This window comes from Trichosurus vulpecula, chromosome 8 (assembly GCF_011100635.1).
Source record: "Trichosurus vulpecula isolate mTriVul1 chromosome 8, mTriVul1.pri, whole genome shotgun sequence".
Taxonomy (NCBI): domain Eukaryota; kingdom Metazoa; phylum Chordata; class Mammalia; order Diprotodontia; family Phalangeridae; genus Trichosurus; species Trichosurus vulpecula.
In genome coordinates this window covers 56,775,486-56,800,712 of record NC_050580.1, presented here as the reverse complement: position 1 = coordinate 56,800,712, position 25,227 = coordinate 56,775,486, and the positions used below count along the sequence as shown (strand labels likewise).

The 25,227-nt window shown below is 39.2% G+C and overlaps 1 protein-coding gene across 2 annotated transcripts in view; it reads right to left on the bottom strand.

The window, feature by feature from the left end:
- Positions 1-25,227, bottom strand: part of ADK (adenosine kinase) — a 629,414-nt gene that overhangs the window by 127,481 nt on the left and 476,706 nt on the right. The gene's annotated exons all lie outside the window — the stretch shown is intronic.

Genomic DNA, 25,227 nt, shown 5'->3' with positions numbered 1-25,227 from the left:
AGAGATGAAAATCACTTTGAAAAAACATTTAAATGAGATCAAAGTGTTTTTGGTGGAAACCACATCTGACTTCCCTGGGCTTGCTAAATTAACCAAGTAACACTGGAAAGCTGAGACATTCAGGATTACTCAAACTAGTTGGAGTCCAAATGCCTGACCAGAGAAGAGATGAGAAAACACTCAGATTTTTATACTGAAGAGGAGGAAAATATTAAGGAAAAAAACAGGAATGCAAAATTTGCCAATACACGTGAGCAAAGTTCAAAGGCCCTACTTTAGGCAAAAGGGACCAGAATGAGACTTCTATAGAGAATCAAGGGGGAGATGGAGAACAACAGAGTAAAAAGCTGCAGTGAAATCAAGAAGAATGAGGACTGAGAAAAAGCTATTCAATTTTCCAATTAGAAGATCATTAGTCACTTTGGAGAGAGCAGCTCAATTAAATAATGAAGTCAAAAGCCAGAATGTAGAATTAAGAAAAGAGTGAGAGGAGAGGAAGTAGAGGCATGTAATGAAGATGGCCCTTTCAGAGAGTTTAGTCACAAAAGGCAGAAGAGAAGCTAGTTAGCAAGGACTGGATGGATCAAGTGCAGGTTTTTTAATGGGGAGATATGGCCATATTTGCAGGCAGTAGAGAGGTAGAGATTGTAGACAAATGAGGGGAGATGGAAGAGAGGCAATTTGCTGAAGATAGGATAGAAGGCGATCGCTTGTTTATGTGGAGAAGTTTGCCTTGGTATGGAGGAGGCCTAGCTCTTGGGAGACGGGTGAAGGAAGAGCTAGTGGCAGAAGGCATCTGGGTGACGTGTGATGAGGAAAGAAGAAGGATCTCTTGGCAAACGGCCTCTGTTTTTTCAATAAAACATAAGGCAAGGTTATCAGCTGAGAGGATGGGAAAGAGGAGAGATGGGAGATCTGAATAGGGATGAAAAGGTTTGGAAGAACTGCTGTAGGGAATGGGCTTCGTGAGTTAAAGTGTAAAAGTACTGCCTTGCCAATGGGGTACAGAAATCTATCTTCTCCTACAAGAAAGCAGGGGGGAAGGGGAGAACGGGCGGTGATAGGAGGGAGGGCAGACTGGGAGAAGGGGTAATCAGAATGCATGGGGTAGAGCGACAGGAGAAAATTTGGAACTCAAAATCTTGTGGAAACAAATGTTGAAAACTAAAAGTTAATTAATTTTTTAAAAACACACAGAAAGAAGAAAAAAAAGGGATTGTCTTGCAGCAGAGAGGGTGTAATTTATGGAATATAAATCTCCACCTCTACGTGTAGTAGCAGCATCAGCAGAGGGTGGGAATAATCCAAGGCTGAGGACTGGCAAGGCAAGACTGACAAAAGGCTAAGAAGTAAAGGGACTTGAGAAGAGGACAGTGTAGAGCTGAACTGGTTCACCAACTAGTCAAGATGGAGAGAAGAGGAGAATGTGATGAGTGAAGAGGTGATGACATGGGAGAGAAACGAGGGGCCGAGGGATCAGAGCTCACAGTGTGGTTGAAGAACTGGGTCTGGGGTTACAATATAGAAGGAGAGGTAGAATGACAATAGGTTGTGATCAGTCAAGGGAATGTAAGAGCTCCAGAAACATAGAAGTGGAGCATTTGTGGGTGATGGTGAGACTTTGTATGGCTGGGGTTACAGCTTTCTCAGTGAAAAGACCAGAGCTGAATAGAAAATGTGACTTTCAAACACAAGAATCAAGAGAAGCATGAAAAGGTAAACAAGAAAGAGAAATCATAAGGGACTTACTAAAGTTGAACTGTTTTGTTTATATTTCTACATGGAAAGATGATGTGTGTAATTCATGAGACCTTAGTATTAGGGTAGCTGAAGAGAATATACATATATATATGTATGTGTGTGTGTGTGTGTGTGTGTGTGTATATGTATATGTGTACACACACACACACACACACACACACGGAGGACACGGTGAGTTGAATGTGAAGGGATGATATCTAAAAAAAATACCAAATTAAGGTATGAGAGAGGACTATATTGAGAGAGGGAGAAAGGGAGAGACGGAATGGGATAAATTATCTCCCATAAAAGTAGCAAGAAAAAGCAGTTCTGTAGGAAGGGAAGAGGGGGCAGGTGAGGGGGAATGAGTGAATCATGCTCTCATCGGATTTGACTTGAGAAGGGAAAAACATACACACTCAACTGGGTATCTTACCCCACAGGAAAGAAGGAGGAAGGGGATAAAAAAGGGAGTACGACAGAAGGGAAGGCAGATAGGGGGAGGAGGTAACCAAAAGCAAATACTTTCGAAAAGGGACAGGGTCAAGGGAGAAAACTGAATAAAGGGAGACAGAATAGGATGTAGCAAAATATAGTTAGTCTTTGTGTTGGTAATGAAAATAGGCTCCTTAGCACTTAGTTCAACAAGTGCCCTTGAAGAGTTTGGCCTTTGTTTCCTTTGATTAATTCAGTGTCTTTGATTGAGTCTTACTAGGTGCTAAGCCCCAGGCCCAAACCGCTGTTAGGTGTAAAACCTTAGTGGGTGTGGATTGGCAACTAAGGTGGGGCCCAAGGTGGGGCCAACTCCAGGGAGGGCCTAGTTTACACGTCTGGGAGAGCAGAGGCTTTTAGACCATATGGGTTTAAGTCCGCCTCTTTGTGACGATTCTAGGTCACATGGGTAAGTCACATGTGTGACTCACCCCTGATGCTGAAAAAGATACAAAAACCAGGGGTTGGCTGTCTGTTCTTGGGAGCTCTACCTGCAGCAGTGGCGGTGAGTGTGACTCTGGGCCAGCCCTTGTTCCGAGCTCCCGGGCTGAACCTAGATGTTGGTAACTATGAATTGTATTGTGTCTGTCTGTTGATATTTGTAATTTGTTTGTATTTTGTTCTGAAGTTCAGGGTGCTGGATTTTTCCCTTGAACTAAGTGAATGCTGTCTGTATGCTGGATTAAAGTAAACTTGTCAACCCCTTCACCTGGCTTTCCTTATTAAGGCAGATCAAAAGAACCTGTGCTGTTGGCAGCTTTCTGGGTGCTGGCTGTGGGTGGATCTCACACCCCCACAGAAGCTGCTAGCTGGATTGTTGAAACAGTCTTTCACAACATGAGTATTGTGGAAAGGTTTTACATAATGATACGCACGTGGCCTATGTTGAATTGCATGCCTTCTTAGGGAGACTGGGTGGGGAGGTAAGAGGGGAGAGAATTTGGTGCTCAAAGTTTTAAAAGCAGATGTTAAAAAGAAAATTGTTTTTGCATGCAACTGGGAAATAAGATATACAGGCAATGGGGCATAGAAATCTATCTTGCCCAACAAGAAAGTAAGGGAAAAGGGGATGGGGGGAGTGGGGTGACAGAAGGCAGGGCTGACTGGGGAATGGGACAATCAGAATATATGCCGTCTTGGAGTGGGGAGGGGGAAGGTAGAAATGGGGAGAAAATTTTTAATTCAAAATCTTGTGAAAATCAATGCTAAAAACTAAAAATATTAAATAAGAAAATACATTCTAAAAAAAAGTAATAGTAAGTTGTACATAATAGATTTGCAGCTTCATGTGCAATCATCTTTTATTATACTATATTATAGAAATGCTCATTTTATTCCATAAATTTAAAATTAAATAAATTTAATTTAAATAAAAAGAAATAACAGAGTAGAATATTGCATGTCAACAGCAATATTGTTTTAAGAAAAATTTTGAGCAACTGGGTCATTTTGACTATTACAAATACCCAAATTAGCTATAAAGCACCTATAAGGAAGATGTTATCTGTATCCAGAGAAAGAATTGATAAATGTATGTAAAGTATGGACTTACATATAGATATACACATATTTGTGTCTAATGTTAGGGGGGGAGGTGGAAAAAAAAAAGAAAATTATCTGTTAACTTCATCATATATTTAAAAGGAAAACCAAGTTGTACATAACACACTTGAAGTTTCATGTGCAAAAAAAATATGACATACTTCATATCACTGAATGTTAGTATCAAAACAGATGTTAAGTAATGACAAACTCCTTTCTACCTGAGGCAGCTCATTCCATGACTGTACAGTTGTAATTAAGAAGTTTTTCTTTATACTGAATGGAAATCTGGCTCCCTATCAGTTCTATCCAATGGTTTTAGCTCTGGCTCTAAAGTCCCATGGGACTATCATCCCTTTTTCTCTGGACACTATGCCTATCAATAAAGTCTAAGACATTGTATTATTTCTTGTTGTTGTTGTTGGCATGCTATACCATTTTCTTATCTTGATCAATAAAGGCTTTGATCTGGCTTTTTCACATGAACTATTTTAGTTATACTTTCAATAACCCGTATTTGTACTATTAGCTTTTTAAGAAATCTGGCCCATTTTGCAGAAGCTTTTGATAATGTCATAAAACTTATGAGCTCTATCTTCCAGCTTTCTGTCATATACAAATTAGACTCATGATAATAATAGCTAGCATTTATATCAAGTTTTAAGGTTTGCAAAGCACGTTACCAACATCTCATTTTATCTCCCTAAAAATGCTGGGAGGTGAGTGCTATAATTATCCCCTTTTTTGCTGTTGTTCAGTCATTTCAGTCAGGCCCACTCTTTGTGACCTCATTTGGGGTTTTCTTGCCAAAGATACCGGAGCAGTTTGCCATTTCCTTCTCTAGCTCATTTTACAGATAAGGAAACCAAGGAAAATTGGGTAAAGAGACTTACCCAGGGACACACAGCTAGTAAGTGTCTGAGGCCAGATGGGAACTCACACATATGAGCCTTCCTGACTTCAGGCCTAGCACTCTATCTACTGTACCACCTAACTGACCATTTTACAGATGGAGAAACTGAGGCAGACAGAAAGTAATTTGCACAGGGTTACACAGCTAATAAGTGTCTGAGACTGAGTTTGAGACTACCATATGATCTGTCTTTATCTATATCATTACTAAAAATACTTGGCAAGATTGGCAAAAGTCTAACACTCAAGATATATAAGGAATATCCATATATACTATGTAAGACCGAGATTCATTCCCTAATAGATAAGTGCTCAAATGATAGAAGGTTAAAAAATAATGCAAGCAACATGTAAAAATGCTCTGAAGCACTCACTCCTAATAAGAAATGCAAATAAAATAAATCTGAGGTATTCTATCACATCCAAGAAACAGAGATGAAAGAAAAATAATGAAAATGGTAATTTCTGACGGGTTGTGGGAAGACAGGAACAACACACTATGGGTGGAGCTGTGGACTGATTCAAACTTTCTGGCAATCAATTTGGATATAACTAAGAAAAGTGACTAAACTACCTCTGGTCTTTGTCCTAGCGATCTCGCTCTTGGCATGTACCCCAAGGAGGTAAGACAGAAAGAAAGGACCCACATTTACTGAATTCTTCATAATAGCACTTTTTATGGTAACAAAGAGCTGAAAACAAAGTGGCGCTCATTGATCAGGACTGACTCAATGAACTGGAACGTAAGCCTGGAATGTTACTGTGCAGTAAAAGATGGATATGAAGAATTCAGAGAAAGATGGAAAGAATTCCATGAAATAAAGCAGAGTGAACAAAGCAAGCAGACCAGAAGCATGCACACTTGTACCTTCTCTCCTCCAGCTCCCAAAACAACATAATGTAAAGGAAAAGAACACTAAACGGAAGCCAAACTCCAAATGATAGGAACAGATGAGTGACACAGATATAATCACCCCCCTCACCCCGCCCACAAACCCCAGGCAAAAAGGGGAGAAATTATGATGCAGAGTGCTGCATATGGTACAGCCGCTGGCAGTTTGTTTGCCTTGGTCAAAGTGGAGGGGTCAATGCTGGATGGGGAAGAGTATGATATTTGGCAATAGCTGAGACAAAAACGTATGAAGAGAAGCTACTTAAAATAAAATTGAAAAATGAAAACTGGGATGGCATCCCACCAGATAAGACTTCTCTAGAAGCAGACAACCATTCTTGAAGAGTTCCTGGGTCCTTTGTACTGTCTACACCTCAAAAAATAAGTAAACTGATAACAGCATAAAAATAACACGATCTTTAATTTAGTTGAATCAGTCACTTGTAGAGCACTTTATGCTTACAAAGCACTTCCACATGCATTATCTCATTTGGTCTTTAATGCTCTGAGATAGACAGGACAGGTATTAATTCTGATATCAAGGATCAAAAAAAGTAGGGGCAGAGGTTAAATTATGTCATTTAGGGTCTCTTGACTCAGCCTAGAGGTCCATTTTCCTAATTCACATTTACATAGTATTCTAAGGTTTACAAAATACATTTCTCCTGGTCCTAAAGTTAAGTAACTAGTTTGTCCTCATTTCAGAGATGAGGTCACTGAGATGCAGTGATGACTTATCAAAGATAGTGAAAGAGCTGGACAGAGACTTTAGATTTCTGAGACATCTGGAGACCAGCACCTTCAGTATTTTGAAGACTATCTCTGACAAGGAAGGCAGAGCACCAATAACCATATACCCACTAAAAGTGAGGAAGCTGTAGGAATAGAACAAAAGTCAGCAAAACCAATCAATTATCCATGATGAAATATAGTGGGCTGAAAGGCTGGATTGAGCCGAGATATTCAACTTCTCCACAACCTGAAATGTTGGCAACAGAAAGTACTATATATATCTAAACACAAATGATAATCATGCAGAATACTTTTGTAGTGTAAGCAGACACAGCTGGCCCACTGAGGTCTTCCTCTGACACCTTACATGGGCATGGAGTAGAAATCAGGGTTCTTTACCTAATCTAATGAAGAACAAACTCAGGAAGATCCTACAACAAACTGGAAAGCCTTTCAGTATGGGACAAACACTTCCAATTGGGAAGGATTTCAGGCATATGGCCTAAGAACCAGCCTAGGTAAGCTCTGCAAGACTCGTTACTAGGCTTGCTAAGAGTTTCAGCTGTAGCAACTTTTTTCTTTCTTTTTTTTGGGAGTGGGGAAGGGTGGGGAGGAGACTGAGTCTCCCCATCTCACTCAGGCTGAAGTGCTGCAGGCACTCAAAGGACTCAAGCTTTAACCTACCCTCTCTTTCCCACTCCTTAAGGCAGCCCACTGGCCCTAGGAACTGGGTGATCACATCATTGGGGGTAGTGTGAACACCTGACTGGTTTAGCAAACAGCTGCTCAGAACTCCTTGTGTTCAAATGACCCACCAGTCTGCCTCTATGCCCAGCCATAGCAACTCCTAAAAATCATTTATTTACTAAGTGGAAAAGGAGTTGAGATTTGCTTTGGCTGGTAGAAGGAACACCTAAAAGTAATGAAGCAATTAATCTTTTGAAAGAAAAACTCCAAGAATCCTTAGTAGAGCTAGAGGAAACTGCATAATCTGATCTCCACCAACAGCAGTGGTTTCTATATAGATTTGTCAAGCACATGAAGGCCCCAGACTTAAACACACTTTCCTCTTGGTGCCATCATCATGGAATCAACAGAATTTTTCAATTCTACCCCACTTATGCATGTTTTTATAAATGTATTCAAGGAACCTCTCAACGTTCCAACCAGTTTAAAAGGACCTTACAGAAACTTTTCTTTCTGAATATCTGGACCTGCCAGCAGAGCTCAGCTGTGCTCTCAGCCAGAACTTCCTTGTGCGCTTGGGGCCTCCTCACCCTTGGCACATACTTCTGCCATGCTGGCCTCCTTCTCTCAAGGTGGAGCTCTGCCTGGGGCCTCCATTTTGAGAGGACCCCAGGCTGGCCAAACTTCATTCCCCTCTGGCTCTGGTTCTGAATTTTCAGGCTTCTACATCACGCCTCCTCAAGCTGCAACTGTTTTCAACTCCCTTCTTTGTGTCATCTCTCATCATTAGGATGAAACTCCTTGACTTTCTTCTGCTTGTATTTGTATCTCCAATGCTCAGCAGAGTGCCTGGGACACTGAAGGCATTTAATAAATGCTTATGGCTGGCTTTCCTTTCCTTTCTTCCCCTGCTGCATACATCATTCTCCACCATAACATCTTCAGTGTGATGTAGCAGAAAGGATGACAAATACATAATCATTAGCCCTGGATTTGAATCCTAACTTTGCCCCTTAATAGTGATTCTAGACAAGTTATTACTGCCTGGGAGCTTCCCTTCTTTATTTATGAAAATGGAAAAATAGGGGGGTGGGGCCAAGATGGCAGCTGGAAAGCAGGGAATAGCGTGAGCTCCCTGCCGAGTCCCTCCAAAAACCTATAAAAAATGGCTCTGAACCAATTCTAGAACTGCAGAACCAACAAACAGAAGAGGGAAGCAGGGCTCCAGCCCAGGACAGCCTGGATGGTCTCTGGGTGAGGTCTATCCCACACGGAGCTGGGAGCGGAGCAGAGCAGAGCCCAGCATGAGCAGCTCAGACCAACCAGACCAGGAGCTGGGCGGAGCGGGCCCTAGCGCCCTGAATCAGTGAGCTGCGGCAGTTATCAGACTTCTCAACCCACAAACAACAAAGACAGCAGAGAAGGTTAATGGGAAAAGCTGCGGGAGTGGAAGGAGTTCGAGGTTTGGCCACCTCCCCTGGGGCAGCGGAGGTGGGGCAGCTACAGCTGCTGTTGCTTCTGGCCCCAGGCCCACTTGGTGGGAGGAATTAAGTGGGGGATCAGAGCAGGCGTGCACAGCCTGCTGAAGATCTAAGCCCAGTCCGGGTTGGGGGTTCTTGGGGAAGGAGGAGTGCTGGTGTGGCAGAGCTGGCACATCCCCCCCAAACGTGGAACATAGAACTCTTTAGTCTACAAGCAGTCATACCCTGTTGAATAACTCAAGGGTCAAGTTAGTTGGTTGGGAATATGGCCAGGCAGGAAAAACACACCCAGATTCAGTCTCAGACTTTGGATTCTTTCTTTGGTAACAAAGAAGACCAAAACATACAGCCTAAAGAAGCCAACAAAGTGCAAGAGCCTACACCAAAAGCCTCCAAGAAAAACATGAACTGGTCCCAGGCCATGGAAGAGCTCAAAAAGGATTTGGAAAAGCAAGTTAGAAAAGTAGAGGAAAAATTGGGAAGAGAAATGAGAAGGATGCGAGAAAACCATGAAAAACAAGTCAATGACTTGCTAAAGGAGACCCAAAAAATACTGAAAAATACACTGAAGAAAACAACACCTTAAAAAGTAGACTAACTCAAATGGCAAAAGAGCTCCAAAAAGCCAATGAGGAGAAGAATGCCTTGAAAGGCAGAATTAGCCAAATGGAAAAGGAGGTCCAATGGACCACTGAAGAAAATACTACCTTAAAAATAAGATTGGAGCAAGTGGAAGCTAGTGACTTGATGAGAAATCAAGATATTATAAAATAGAACCACAGGAATGAAAAAATGGAAGACAATGTGAAATATCTCACTGGAAAAATCACTGACCTGGAAAATAGATCCAGGAGAGATAATTTAAAAATTATTGGACTACCTGAAAGCCATGATCCAAAAAAGAGCCTAGATATCATCTTTCAAGAAATTATCAAGGAGAACTGCTCTGATATTCTAGAGCCACAGGGCAAAATAGAAATTGAAAGAATCCACTGATCGCCTCCTCAAATAGATCCCAAAAAGAAATCTCCTAGGAATATTGTCACCAAATTCCAGAGCTCCCAGATCAAGGAGAAAATACTGCAAGCAGCCAGAAAGAAACAATTTGAGTATTGTGGAAACACAATCAGAATAATCTAAGATCTGGCAGCTTCTACATTAAGAGATCGAAGGGCTTGGAATACGCTATTCCGGAGGTCAATGGAGCTAGGATTAAAACCTAGAATCACCTATCCAGCAAAACTGAGTATCATGCTCCAAGGCAAAATATGGACTTTAAACAAAACAGAGAACTTTCAAGCTTTCTCAGTGAAAAGACCAGAGCCGAATAGAAAATTTGGCTTTCAAACACAAGAATCAAGAGAAGCATGAAAAGGTAAACAAGAAAGAGAAATCATAAGGGACTTACTAAAGTTGAACTGTTTTGTTTACAGTCTTACATAGAAAGATGATGTGTATGATTCATGAGACCTCAATATCATAGTAGCTGAAAGGAATATGCATATATATATGTTTATGTATATATATATGTGAATGTGCATGTATGTATATGTGTGTGTGTGTATATATATATATATATATATACATATATATATATATATATATATATACACAGAGAGAGAGAGAGAGAGAACACAGGGTGAGTTGAAGATGAAGGGAAGATATCTAAAAGAAATAAAATCAAATTAAGGGATGAGAGAGGAATATATTGAGAGAAGGAGATAGGGAGAGATGGAATGGGGTGGATTATCTTGCATAAAGGTGGCAAGAGGAAGCAGTTCTGGGGGAGGAGGGGAGAGGGCAGGTGAGGGGGGAATGAGTGAATATTGCTCTCATCAAACTTGGCCTGAGGAGAGAATACCATACATACTCAATTGGGTATCTTACCCCATAGGAAAGAAGAGGGAAGAAGATTAAAAAAAAGCAGGGGATGATGGAGGGGAGGGCAGATGGGGGTGGAGGTAATCAAGAACAAACACTTTAGAAAGGGGACAGGGTCAAGGGAGAAAATTCAATAAAGGGGGATGGGTTGGGAAGGAGCAAAATATAGTTAGTCTTTCACAACATGAGTATTGTGGAAGGGTTATACATAATGATACACATGTGGCCTATGTTGAATTGCTTGACTTCTTAGGGAGGGTGGGTGGGAAGGGAAGAGGGGAGAGAATCTGGAACTCAAAGTTTTATAAACAGATGTTCAAAAACAAACAAAAAAAAGTTTTCACATGCAACTAGAAAATAAGATACACAGGCAATGGGGCGTAGAAATTTATCTTGCCCTACAAGAAAGGAAGGGAAAAGGGGATGGGAGGGGAGTGGGGAAGGGAGGGCTGAATGGGGAACAGGTCAACCAGAATATACATCATCTTGGAGTGGCGGGGAGGGTAGAAATGGGGAGAAAATTTGTAATTCAAACTCTTGAAAATCAATGCTGAAAACTAAATATGTTAAATAAATAAATTTAAAAAAAAAGAAAATGGAAAAACATTTGGACAGTCTATTTCAAAATGTCGTGAGTAAAATTTTTTGTTGAGTATAAATGACTGTGTGTGTGTGTGTGTGTGTGTGTGTGTGTGTATTTGATCAGTTTTTCCCCCGGAGAGGCAGCATGGCACAGTATACAGAAAGCTGACCTTGATGTTAGGAAGACTTGGGTTCGACTCTCACTTCTGACACACATTGGCTGTGTGACCCAGCACGAGTCATTTAACCACTGAATGCTCTAGGCAGCTCTCGAAGCTCTAAGTTGCAGAAAAGGTACAGATCTGAACTGGGGCAAAGCGGTTCCTCACCTGGAAGTTCCTCATAGTAATGAAATCAAGGTTCTAGTCCCTGCCCTTTTTTCTTTGTCTCCATTTTAGAGCTAAATCATCCCCCTTATGCCAATATATAATAGTAATAACAGCATCCTTGGTTTTGCCTCATCTAGTCTTGTCCCATAGCTAAACACCCAGTCAAACCTCTCTCCCTTGCTATTCCAAACCTTCTAGGAATCATATCCTCTCTACTGGAAAGTCTACTCACAAGCTGAGTTTAATTACAGTGACAACCAACCCATTCACTGTGGATCACATAAAATCGTAACTTCAAACCCAAAATAAATACTTATAAAAAATATGAAGTTTCCTCTCCCTCTCTCTCTCTCTTTTTCTCTCGCCATACATTACTTTAGTGTACCACTTGCTAGAGAGAAGGTCTATAATTTAGGCCATTATGAAAAAGAGTAGGTATCTTCCAGTCTCCCCCTCCCCCACGAATTTTTGATTTGTAGCAAAAGGTACAATTCTTATAGTTGTCGTTGAGATATATTTCTGCAGCTGCCTGTAATGTCCAAAGCTCTAATTTTATGAGGGGAAAATGAAGGTTGGGATTCAGCTGGCAGAATCACAGTCACATATTTAACCATGGGTTACCTATGTTCTGGGGTTGTGCTACAAAAATTTCATTGCCAACAGAGAATATATTTGAGAGGAAAAGGGGTATAAAAGAAGTAAGAAAACTCAGTTTAGATTCAGGCTTAAAATGAAGAAGAAGGCAATTTTGACTCCAATTTTTATTTTCAGTGAACTGTAATGACATGTAGGGGATGAGAAATATAATTTACCAGAAATCATTCAAAGTTACTAGGTAAAGAAAAAAGAATGTCTTTTTACTAAGAGAGGGATTAGTGTACATGGCAGGGGTCGGAGGCCACATTTTTAGCTATTTAATGCCATTTACTTCCTACATACAACATACAACATTCTATACTTAAGGGTATTCCATTTGAACCTAGTAACAGTGATGATATTCATGCAGCATTTAAAAGTTTGCAAAGCATTAATTGAAATATATATATTCTCATCTGAGGAGCGATTTGTAAAAACAAAACAAAAAAACAAAGGCAAACCTCGCTATTATCAGATGTTAATTCCATGAGAGAAGGCACACACGGTATCCCAGGACTGCAGCATTGAAAGGGATCTGATCCTTCAAGTCTCTTTTACAGAATTCCTAACAAGTAGCCACCAGTCTGTCTCTTCATTGTCCTTTGGGTGACCCATAACTTTAAATATTTAGAGACTGTGCTATTCCATGATATGTAGCCATATAACACTACTGGGAAAATATTGTTATTTAAAGAAGTATAGGATCATTAAAATCACTGCATAATTTCCCAGAGGCAATTCTGCAACTTTTTTTTGTCCTATTCAATTGGGGGCCAATTCCATTCTTCATGTATAGGTCTGTCTAACATAAATGCACTGATAGACCAACTTTAAGTGTTTTCCATCTCACTTGCATGTCAACATCTAGACAATGGACATTCTCCATCCACTTGTTTTTTCAAGTATAAATAGTCAGGATAAATTCTTCTGGGAAATCTCATTTAGTTGAAGTTGTAGTGTTCTAAGGTTTAATAATGGAGAATAATGATGAGAAGAATAGTTGGACTAGACCAATTACATATACCTAGAGGAGGTCTGTGCTGGAAATGGCAGGTTTTTTTTAGGCTATCTAGGCACAGACTGTAGTACAGGAGAAACAGCACTGAATATGAAGTCAGAAGACACGGATTCAAATTCTTCATGACATGTGTTATGTGTTATTGTGTGTATGTGTGTGTGTGTGTGTGTGTGTGTGTGTAAATCATGTCACACCTCTAAGCTTCAGTTTCCTCATCTGTAAAAGAGTGAGGTTCCATTTCTAGATCCCAACATGTCCTACTGCTCTGAAATGCCCCAAGAACATATCTGATGAAGACTTAAGGAAGCAAGTACATTTGCACAAATGTCAGTCTATGGGAAATCATATCTTTAAGATCACAGAACTGAGTAAAAGTTATAGAGAAACAGGATCCCACGTGTTTATAAATGTTTGTTGACTACAAAAGATGAAGCTTCCAGAAGAATGTAAATTCCTTGACATTAAGAGTGGCTTTTTGTTTTGCCTTCCTATCTCTAGTGCCTAGAATAGTATATAGTACCTTGCTCATAGAAGGCACTTAATAAATTCCTGTTGGCTAAGAACATTGGTTTTTTTTTTATCAGTCACAGTGACAATACCCAAATTCAAAGGTAAATGAACAAGCCCTAGTGTTAACCAGTTATGTGGGGAGTGAAAAAAAAAATTTCTGTTTTATTACTGTACGTGAAAAAAAGAGAAGGAAAAGGGACTCTTGGGAGTGATAGAACCTTTAGCTAGCAAATACAGAATTCCATTGAATTAAATCTGACCAATAGTGAACCATAAACAATAGGCTCATGAGAATTCAATGTTCATTCAAATTAGTTTGAGTCAATAACATACTGTTTCACAGTCTCTAGCACTTTCTTCTGGGAGTTGGGAAACCTCAAGTTCTGGATCCTGGCTCTGCCCCTCACTAGTTTCATAAAGCAAATGAATGAATCAATGAATGATCAACCCTGCCCCCACCCCCAAACTTTCCCCTTACCTGTAACCAATTCTGGGAGACTGAATTCACTTTGCTTTGGCATTCTGTCCTGTAGTTCAGCTATCCCGATTGGTATGTGGGTGAGTGAAAACTCACATAACTCACTACATAGCTGGCTGGGCCCAAGCCTTTTCTTCCAAACAAGGGAGACCCTTGAAAAAGGGCCTCCAATCAATCAGTAAACATAAGTACCTACCATGTGTGCTGATTGCTGTGGACACATAATCTATCTATCTATCTATCTATCTATCTATCTATCTATCTATCTATCTATTATCTATCATCCATCTATCCATCTATCTATCCATCTATCTATCTATGTCTGTTCTAGTTATTTCCCTGAAAGCTAAGGCCTATACTAAAACTAAGGCCCCTATAGTGTGGGCATTTTGAAATTTGCCCCACCCTACTCTTACTCTCCCCTTCCCATTGCCCTTAACAACTTGTACAAGAATCCAAATCCAATCTACCATTGATACTGGAAAAGTTGGAACCCTCAACTGCTCACTGGCAGCTTAATGCCATGACTCCCTTTCCTTTATTACGTCTTGTATTTCCCTACTGGAATGTGAACTCCTTCAGAGAAAGGAATATCTCATTTTGTATTTCTCTTCCAATTGCCAAGCATGATACCTGGCAAGTATCAGACACTTAACTGTCTGATGATTAATCTGAAATAATAGCAAAGAGATACAGGTTCAAATTCCGATTTTGCCACTTGCTATCTAAATGAACTTGGGCAAATCGTTTAATCTTTCTTTTTGCCCTCAGTTTTCCATCTATAAAATGGGGAGGACTGGCTGATCTCTAAAGTTCCAAATCCTATGATTTCATCGTGTTATTGCACAGTTATATTGGCTTGTTCACCCACATGCCTCTAAGGACCATCCTTAAAGACCCCACAAGCGCAGATGCCTAGGGGATGATTCCTCAAGCAGTCCGTGGTCACTATACTTGCCCCTCTTTGGTGCCTGGCATACTTTTTTATAACATCCCTGCTCCTGAAGCACAGAGAGAAGGTAACTGACCTGCTTAGGAAGACGGAGCTAGTCACTGTCAATCAGTCAATCACCAAGCATTTATTAAGCACCTACTATGTGTCTCACACCGTATTAAGTGGGGGACACAAGGAAAGGCAAATGTGCAGCCTCAGACCTCAAGAAGCTCACATTCTAATAGGGGAGACAACATGCAAACAACTTAATACGTGTTGGAGGAGCAGCAATTGGAATTTAGATGTTCAACAACATTTTGAACTCAAGCATTACATTTTTTATTTCCAAGGTGAACTTGATACTCCTAGACCATTTTAATGAAAGGTAAATTTAAAAATACTGAGAAAAATGCTTTCCATTCATAATATACTAGTCAAGTAGTAAAACAATGACTTATGAATTTGCAATGCAGCAGCTGACACAATGTAGACACATAAGACTGAGAGAAACAATGATTCACACCCCAAAATGTTACAGTGTAAGGTCTGATCAACTCCATAGCAATTCAGTTTCAAACAACAGGGTGTTTTCCCATGATGGAAGCAAAGCTAGGAAATGACTTAAAGAACTTCATCCCCAGAAAGCCATTGCAACTTACAAAAGGAAAAAAGGAGGGAGAAAGGGGGAGAGAGACAGAGAGGTGGTGAAGAGGAAAAAGACACTCATAGCATGTAGCTAAAATAGCCTTCAGCTATTTCTGAATCCTTCCTACAACACATCTTTGCAACACACCACTGACATTAAAAACGTCCCTTGTGCTACAGTGAAACTCATTTTTTTCATTCAAGTACAATTTATCAGATAGTCAGGCCCTGAGGAGGAAGTTAATTTCATGAGCTTAGCGGCAATATTGTGATGCCATAGTTGTATTATAATTGAAATTTCAATATCCTATTCTGAAAATGGGTTGAGATTTTGGGAGATGGCATAAGTTGTTGTTTTTACATTAGCTGAGCCTTCCCCTCCCCGAAATTACATTGAAATCTATTCTCTACACTCTCCCCTTCGCAAAAACTTGGTAATTGATCTTATAAGACCCTTAAATCTAGTCTCTGGGCAAACTTCTTACTTATGGAAGAGGTTCAAAACAAGGCCTTGGAATAGGCTTAGAAGGGCACAACTTCTTCCTCTGAGTCCAATGTTCTCCCCTGCTCCTACTCCTTAAAGACAGGCTGTTATATTGTGACCAAAGAGGAAAGACCATCTCTTTCTCTCTTGAAGTAGCAGAATATAGATCTCTGTGTCAGCCTTGTGTCACTGTGCATACTGGAGATTATTTACAATGATTTGTTAGGTACAAAGCAGACACTAAGAAAAGATGATTTAAACCAAGTACACATTATCCAGTGGTACCAAAAGAGCTTAGGCTACTGGAGGGTTATATGTTGTTTCAGGAGGGAAAAGCCCCCAAACACATACATGTTAATACATCATATAACCCAAAACTATTTCTAATAAGTAGGAATAAATTGTCTCCAATTGCTAGAGATGGATCTGTGAGCTCAATGATGAGTAGTAAACAGTCCCTTCAAAGGTGTCTATTCCTACCCATCCTTGTCTTGTCATTCTATGTGACTTCTATTCAGGTCTGCCTTTTTTTTTTTTAAATTAAAAGAGAGATTTAAATGAAGACTTTCAGGCCACTTTGTGAAAACCAGGGAAGCTTGTTTTGTAGAGCACAAGGGATTCACTCCACGTGCTGAGTGAGGTCTCTGCTCTAGGTCTGAATGCAGCACTTGCCCTGACATCTCTTTGATTGGACTTTCATTCTGATTCCCTTGAACAATTCTTTAGTAGAAATATACTGGAGTTCATTTCTGCCCACCAGATGTCCTTCCACTGCCTATGTCAGGAAACTATAACTTTAATTCTTCAGAGATTGTGGAATTCGATGTTTTGTGTCTATATAGCATCACTGTTTAAGTACTAAATACATAGGAATAAAACATATTCTTAGTAAATAAAAAGGCATGCACAAAGAACCAAATAAGAACTACCTCTATCTGGATATGTCTACGGGTAATGCCCACTGTATTATGTATATATCTTAACTTACAGATTGGTTTCTATACATTTTCATGTCAAAAATATTTGGTTAATATTTGATAGGATATGAGTTAAAATTGTGAACTGCTCCTGACATAATATAGTATCAAAAATTATTTGAAGAATCATTCATGACTGAGTTTTACGAGAAAATTATTTATACATGATTTTTACTCTACTTAGCTTTATACTAAAAGATGTCAGGAAAATATATCTATAAATACCAGTTGAAATGAATGCATTGATAAAGGCCAGCCAATCAGAAATTAAGCAAATGAGAGAGACTACCAGTCATTACAACTAAAAGCTAGTCATAGTTTTCAAATTAGAAGTTTTTGTCTTATCATTGAAGAGATTGAAAAAGGAACTATTAGTAAGAAGGAGAGATTTGTTCTTTCTTTTTTCTTTCCTTTCTTTCTTCCTTTCTTATTAAAAGAGAGACTTAAATGAAGACTTTCAGGCCACTTTATGAAAACTAGGGAAGCCTATTTTGTAGAATGTTATTTAATACTCTGTAAAATCTAAAGCAGACTCTACCACCTTGGGATGACTGTTAGGTACAATAAAAATGATATAGGATTGTTTTGTATTTGCAGACAGAGACACCCATTCATTAAAGCTCAAGATACATGATGGCAGAGCCATTATTAGAGCCATTGTTGCTGCTTTTTCAAATGTACCAATCTGTCAAGTAACCTCCTTTCTTTTTAGCTCATGCTGCTACACAAATGGCATCACTGTCCCAATAAGACTGGTGTTGTACTGAATGTAATTGCAGAAGCCAGTTCACAGGGCCCTAATTAATTTCTTCATAAACTATACATTAAAGAAAAGTGAAAGCATCACTCAAGGATGTAGTCGTTTTGGTATCCTTGAACAGTACTACTGAGGATATTATATATTGGGTCCTTTTTTGAGGTTAAAAAGGCTTTTAATGGGTTTTCTGCAAGAAAATTTCCCATATTAAGTGAATGGGAATGCTGCCAGAAGAAGGACAGATGAACTAGGGCCACACATCATCTTTACAACATGGATTAATTTGTGAAATTCATTGTACCAGCTCTGTAAGAAGAGGGCTTCCACATAACCTATCATTCTCCATTTACTTGGAACACTCAAAGTTAATTCTTCTTTCCAATTTCAACCATATTTTATTAGTCAAACTATTTAAAAGTGCATTGTAAGGTGAACTTTCACTGAGGAATTAAGCACTAACTCGTGACAAAGCAGTTATTATCATGAGATAATTGACCTTATTTGAGACTTAAGCATCCTGAGGCAAAGTTGAGTGTACTTAATCCAGGCAGGTTAATTATCTAGTGATTACAGTGCTTTGAAAGGTATTACTGCTAAGAACCATTTACAAAATGAGACTCCTGAAAAAACTTCTTAATTTAATAAAAATTAAAGGCAAGGAAAATAATCAAGTTCTCTAGTCATGTATTACTGGGTAATGACTGCATAGCTGCATTACCTTCTTGGCACCAATGGAAATATAATTCCCTGTAGGTGTGCCGAATGTCTTCCAGGAAATTTATTATATAGGCATTTAGCTAGGAAGTGGGTGACTTGTGGCTAAGTAAATTTGGACTGGAAATTACAAAGATGTAAGACACAAATCAAAAACCTATGTCTGTTTTCCTTCCTCTTTGTACCTTGTCCAAGTATGATGACAGCTAAAGCTTAATCCAGAATAACAAATCATTAAAACAGAGGCTGACTGTGACCATCACTCTTTGGTTCAATTCGACAGGCATCAATTAAGCACCTACTATGGCAATGGCTTCCCACATGTTTTTCTTGCACAATAATTTATGGATTGGGTCATACTGCAGTGCTTGGATTTTTTTGGTGACGTATAGAATTTAAACAGTAAGCTATTTATATGCAGCAAATGTTCAAATTTGATAGAACATTAAAGAATAGAGTTCAATATCTATTTTCCCTGGGGCTACTTCAGATCTGACTCAGAGTATTACCAGCAAAGAGTCTAACCCTGCTCTGAGGTTCCTTAGGAAAGACAGCTTTTCTACCTTGGGCCACCTAAACAGATTACAGGGGGGATGCTGGCAAAAACAAGTAGTATGGAAGTAGATGCTATGTGAACGTCTTCAAAGTGCAGGAGAAGACAAAACAATGCAAAAGAATGATCTAAGGAGTGACTATGAGAAAACAATAAATAGAAAATACGGTGAAGCAATGATTTTCCAGGCCTTGGGTTTTCTGAGTAAATGATTACTTAGCATGATGAACTTTAAATGTTGCAAATAATTTCAGGTCATGTTACACAGATGAGGAAACAGGTTTAAATACAGGCATGCACATAAAATTACACAATTAATTAGGGGCAGATTAGAATCCATGTCACCTAAGTTCTTTGTGCAATATCATGTTTACTTCCCACCTCTGTAAGCCTGTAATTTAAATTTAATTATTTTATTAGAAAGATCTTTTGTGGAAATCAACAGAAGATTGCTCTGAATTTCTGAAAATATTAAAAATGGGCACATCTCTATTTTAACAATTTTTGGAGGTGCTTTTAAAAAACTCAACACATACCTACTCCCTGCAGCTCCTTTAAACAAAACAAAATGAAAACCAATTTGCAAGGTTATAAAATAAAAATGAAGAGTTATACGGAATTGTTCATTCACTCAACAAGCACTTTATAAGTGCTTGTAATATGCCAGAAACTGTGCTAAGCTCTAGGGATGCAAAGAAGTGCAAAAAACACAGACCCTGCCCTCAAGGAATCCACATTGCAATGGAGGAGCCAGCACAAACATAACTCTATACAACATATTCCAAGTGAATGTCAATGTGCTACTAGTATGTGCCAGATACTGGGTATAGGAAGGATTAGATAAGGTCTGCTGTTAAGCAGCTGACAATCTATTGGAAAATGTTCTCAGAAGCGGGAAAGATTGGAACAGGTCTTGGGCAGTAGATAGAATCTGAGCTCATTCTTGAAAAGGGGAGGAGAGCCCGGTAGCCATGAAGAACAGTCAGTGCAAAAAACGGAGAGTATCGTGAGTGGAGATCAGCTAGGAGGCCAGCGAAGCTGGATTGTGGCATGTGGGGAGGGGGATGAAGTGTTAGACTAGAAACATGGGAAGGGGCCAAGCTGGGAAGGTCTTTACATACAAAAAGAGAACTTTCTATTCCATTCTGGGTAGAGGGTGATGTGATCAGAGCGGCACTGTGATGGCTGAGTGGAGCATGGACTTGAGTGGGGAGAGACCTAAGGCAGGCAGAGCCAGCAGTAGCCACTGCAATAGTCCAGAGGTGACGAGGGCCTGGCTTATATGGGAGATACTGTACAGACAGAAGAGACCAGATCTGACAACAGAGTGGACATATGAGGGGAATGGGAGCTAGGAGCTGAGGGTAACACTGAGCTTGCAAGCCTAGGGGACTGGGAGGATGGCGGTAGCTTCAATAATAATATAGAACTTAGGAAGAGAATTTGACAACTTAAGACAAAAAGGGTTGGGTCTTTATTTGCTCTTTACATCTGATTCCCAGGTACTGGCCTAAAACATCTCTGTTATCAGGTAAACTAAAAAGCAAAGCCCAGTGATACTTTTTTATCATTTGCACTAATTAGCAATATCAGTATGTCCTACCACCACTTCTCCCAGGCTGGTAGGACTTTGTAGCATTCTTTTAAGATATAAATTCATGATGCCCAATATCTCTCAGCCTAAGCCTAGCAGACCACTTGTATTTATTGTTCTGGGGGACTGAAGTAGAACTAGGGAGGAGGGAAAGAAGAGCAATGAAGGGAAGGGAAATATCAAGTTTTGTCATAACTCAAATCCTTGAATAATTATGCTACTTATTCCAAAATGGGGCTTCTAAGGTTGCATCTAAGACAACCCTAAAGGGAAAACAAACCATTATTTTTTACAAACATCAATTGGATATGACACATTGCAGGGAAGATAAAAATTTAATAATCATAGTATTTTAAATCTAGAAGGACTCTTAGAAATCAGGTAAGACCAAGTGCTTAAAATGGTCACAGGCAGGTCACAACACAGACCTGTGAAAATGAACTCTAAAACAAACATAAAATACATACTGCCCACTTATTATCTGAAATAGTAGAGAAGATCCAGTCTGATTTAGTAAAGTCAGTGTGAAAAGAAATTCAGTTTTATTGCTTTCAGATAGAGTATTCAAACTCTGGTGCAAATGTATACTAATAAACAAAATGAGGAAATTTAATGGGAATTCAAAACAGGTCAACATCTCATAAACTCCCCAGAGTCTCACATGGAGACCTCTTCAAAACGTGGAGGGGGATGACGAATTGTCATTTTGTTTTTTATTTTAGATGTAAATACACAACAGAGAAAAGAAAAAGAAACATATAAACTTAAATACAAAATAAGAAAAAAAAGCAGAACATAAGAGAGGATTCAAAATATATAGTGCTAAATTTCCATTTCAAGAAAGTCTATACACAGTTTTCAGAGAAAGAAATTAAAGATAGCTACAGTCATATGAAAAAATGCTCTAAATCTCTATGGATTAGAGAAATGCAAATCGAAACAACTCTCAAGTACCACATCTCCCCTGTCAGATTGGCTAACATGACAAAACAGGAAAATGATAAATGTTGGAGAAGAAGTGGGAAAATTGGAACACTACTGCATTGTTGGTGGAGTTGTGAACCAATCCAGCAATTCTGGAGAGCAATTTGGAACTATGCCCAAAGGGCTAGAAAAATGTGCATACCCTTTGACCCAGCAATACCACTTCTAGGGCTGTATCACAAAGAGATCACAGCATACAAGTGGGAAAGGGACCCGTATGTACAAAAATATTTATAGCAGCTCTTTTTGTGGTGGCAAAGAATTGGAAATCAATTGCCCATCAATTGGGGGGTGGCTAAACAAACTGTGGTACATGAATGTAATGGAATACTATTGTGCTATAAGAAATGAGGAGCAGATGGACTTCACAAGAACCTGGAGAAATTTACATGATCTGATGATGAGTGAAGGGAGGAGGGCCAGGAGAACATCGTACACAACCACAGACACACACCTTCTGTGATGACTAACTTTGACAGCCTTGGCTCTTCTCAGCAATGCAAGGTTCTAAGACGGCTCCAAAAGACTCACGATGGAAAAGGCTCTCTACATCCAGAGAAAGAAGTATGGAGTCTGAACGCAGATAGAGGCAAACTATTTGCTCTCTCTCTTTTTCAAAAATTTTATTTGATATGATTTTTGGTTTTGTTTCGTCTTTCTCATGGTTCATTTCGTTGGTCATAATTCTTCTTTACAACTTGATTACTGGGAAAATAAGTTTAATGTGAAGGTCTATGTAGAACCTATATCAGATCACATGCTGTCTTGGAGGGGGGAGGAGGAGAAAATTTGGAACTCAAAAACTTGTGGAACTAAGTGTTGAAAACTAAAAAAAGGAAAATAATTAACAACAAAAAAGAAAGCCTATATAATAAATACTATGCATTGTGTTGAGAGCTGTCCATCTTTTGTTTGCTTCCTTGTAAGTTTTCTTTTGTTCTCTGCTGTCTCCTTTTTACTTTGTTTTTTTCCTCATCTTCCTCTGCTCCCCACCCCCTCCCAAATACAATTAAGCAAGGATATTTTTATATAGAGATACATACATATACACATACCTATAGACACATACTTCCCCTAACAAATTCTGCTCCTGATCTTTGTTTTCATTTGTGCACATCTCTAATTTCCTATCCCTCTTGAATACTTTACTTTACTTCTACCCACTACCTTGCCCTCCTGTAACTTAACCGAATGCCCCTCCAAGGATCCCTCCCTTATCTTCCCATTCCCATTAATCTAAACACCTATCTATACCTTCCTTTAACCTATTCCCTCACCCTTCCCTCTAGAGATCTCCCTTATCCTTTCTTCCTCCACATCCCCTAAGCATTTTATTTCTGAATTTAGAAGATTTTTGCACTCTTCCAGATATATATGCTCTTCTAGACATAGACTCCCTCTTGAACCCATTACTGATGAAAGTATGTTTCCAGAACTAATAGCCTTCCTCCCCCATCTAATTCCTCTGTGTTGGGTCTTCCTTTTGCACCTCATTTGTATAACATTACTCTTTTTAGCTGTTCCTACATAGTTTTACTTTTCAAAATCATATCATACTTAGGTCTACCCAAATCTGTCTTACAAACTACCCAACTATGAATGACAATTTTAGACATACGTTTTATATTTTACAAACATAAAAAGTACATAGATTGTCCTTACTGAGTCCCTTGTAATTAGTCTTTGGTATGTACCTTATATTTCTCTTGGCTCTTATATTAAGTTCAGGTTTGTTTTTTAACAAAGTCCTGAAAGTCTGACAATTCATTAAATGTCAATTTTTTTTTATTCAGAATTACACTTTGCTCTGCTGGGTATATTTTTGGTTGGAAACCCAGCTGTTTTGCCCTTTGATATATAGTGTTCCAAGGCCTGTGGTTTTTTAGTGTCGCACTGCTAGGTCTTGTGTGATTCTAATTGTGGCATCACCAACATTAAATTGGTTTTTTTTCTTGCTGCTTATAATATTTTATCCTTGAGCTGGGAGTTTCAGAAATTTGACCATATAATATTCCTGTGGGTTTTCCTCATAGGATCTCTTTAAGGTGGTGATCGGTGGATTTTTTCTATTTCTACTTTCCCCTCTTGTTCTAATGCTTCAAGACAATTTTGTTGAATTATTTCTTGTATTATTGTATCAAATTAGTTTTTTGGTGAGGTCGTCTGATTATTCTTGTTTTCTCTTCTCCAGATCAGTTGTTTTTCTTATAAGATGTTTCATATTCTCTTTTAGTTTTTTCATTCTTTATGTTTTATTTTATTATTTCTTAATCTCTTATAACTTCACTGGCTTCCCCTTGCCCAATTCTGATTTTCAAGGAGTTGTTTTCTTCCTTAAGATTCTCGATCTCCTTTTCTAATTGGTTGACTTTCTTTTCATAATTTTGTTTTTCTTAGATTTTACTTTTTTTTTTAGAATTTCCTCAACATCTCTCATTTGGTTTTTAAAGTTTTTTTTTTTTTAAAGTTCTTCTGTGAATTCTTTTGGGGCAGGTGAGCATTTGACATTACTCTTTGGGGTAGAAAAGGGTTTCTTTGCTTCAATATTCTCCTCTGAAGATGAACCTTGGTCTTCTTTATTGCCATAATAACTCTTTATGGCTGGATTCTTTCTTCTTTGCCTGTGTATTTTTTTTTATTTGTAGTAGCATAGTTTTTGTAATCACCTCTAGTCCTAGGGTATGTGAGATGGTGCCTTTGGCCTCAGATCCTCCTTCAGTTCTCCCCTCTGGCCTCGAACAGAAACCAAGGACTCCACCCTCCTATCAGTGCCCAAAGCCAATGACATCCCTGCCCCACTGCTGTATGTGCTGGTTCCTTCTCAGCCCTGCCACATTCCTTGTCAGAAGAGGCTCCCTTGATCTTCCCTGGCTTGGACACGCAACTCTCCTCCCTGTCCCGGGGGTAAAAGTTCCTGTGGCTAGGGCTGAGGCAACCTCCCAACCCAGCTACCACCAGGGCATGCCACTTGTTGTTTAAGAGGTCTTACCCTAGAGGTGTTTGCTCTTCACAGGGACCAAACCTCATCCTGGGATTTTTCTTCAAATGTTCTCTGTCCCAGGAGGATCCCTGTTCTGCCCCTACTCTTGTTTATTTTTACCCCTGTAGGTTCACCCTGAGGTACTATTTTATCTCTGTTGTGCAGGAAAATCTTGAGAGCTTGGAACTTTCTGACCTACTCCGCCACCTTCCCAGAAACCTTCCTCAGGACCATGAGCTCCTGAAGGTTCTGCCTCAAAGATACAAGCTGTTAGGTTCTCCTAGTGCTGAATTAATTTACAAACATACAGAAAACCAAAATGGCTAGACTAAGAAGGTGGAAAACCTCACATTAAAAAGCAGCAAACAAATAAATACCCAATAGATTTCAGCCTAGAGGTAGATGATTTCAAGTGGCAGTTGAGCAGAAAAGTGGGTTGGACTTAGAGTTGAAGAATGTGGGTTTGAATCTTGGCTTTGATATTTACCACTTGTTTTACCTTGGACAAGTCACAATGTCTCTGGGCATCAGTTTTCTCATCTACAAAATGATGAGGACTGACTTCTATATCTAAATATACATAAACCTATATATCATAAATATATCATAAACCTATGATTCCATGAACCCCACTCCCAAGGAATTTCCTGAAAATTCATGATAAATCTTTTTAGTTTTTCCTTTAATGACATC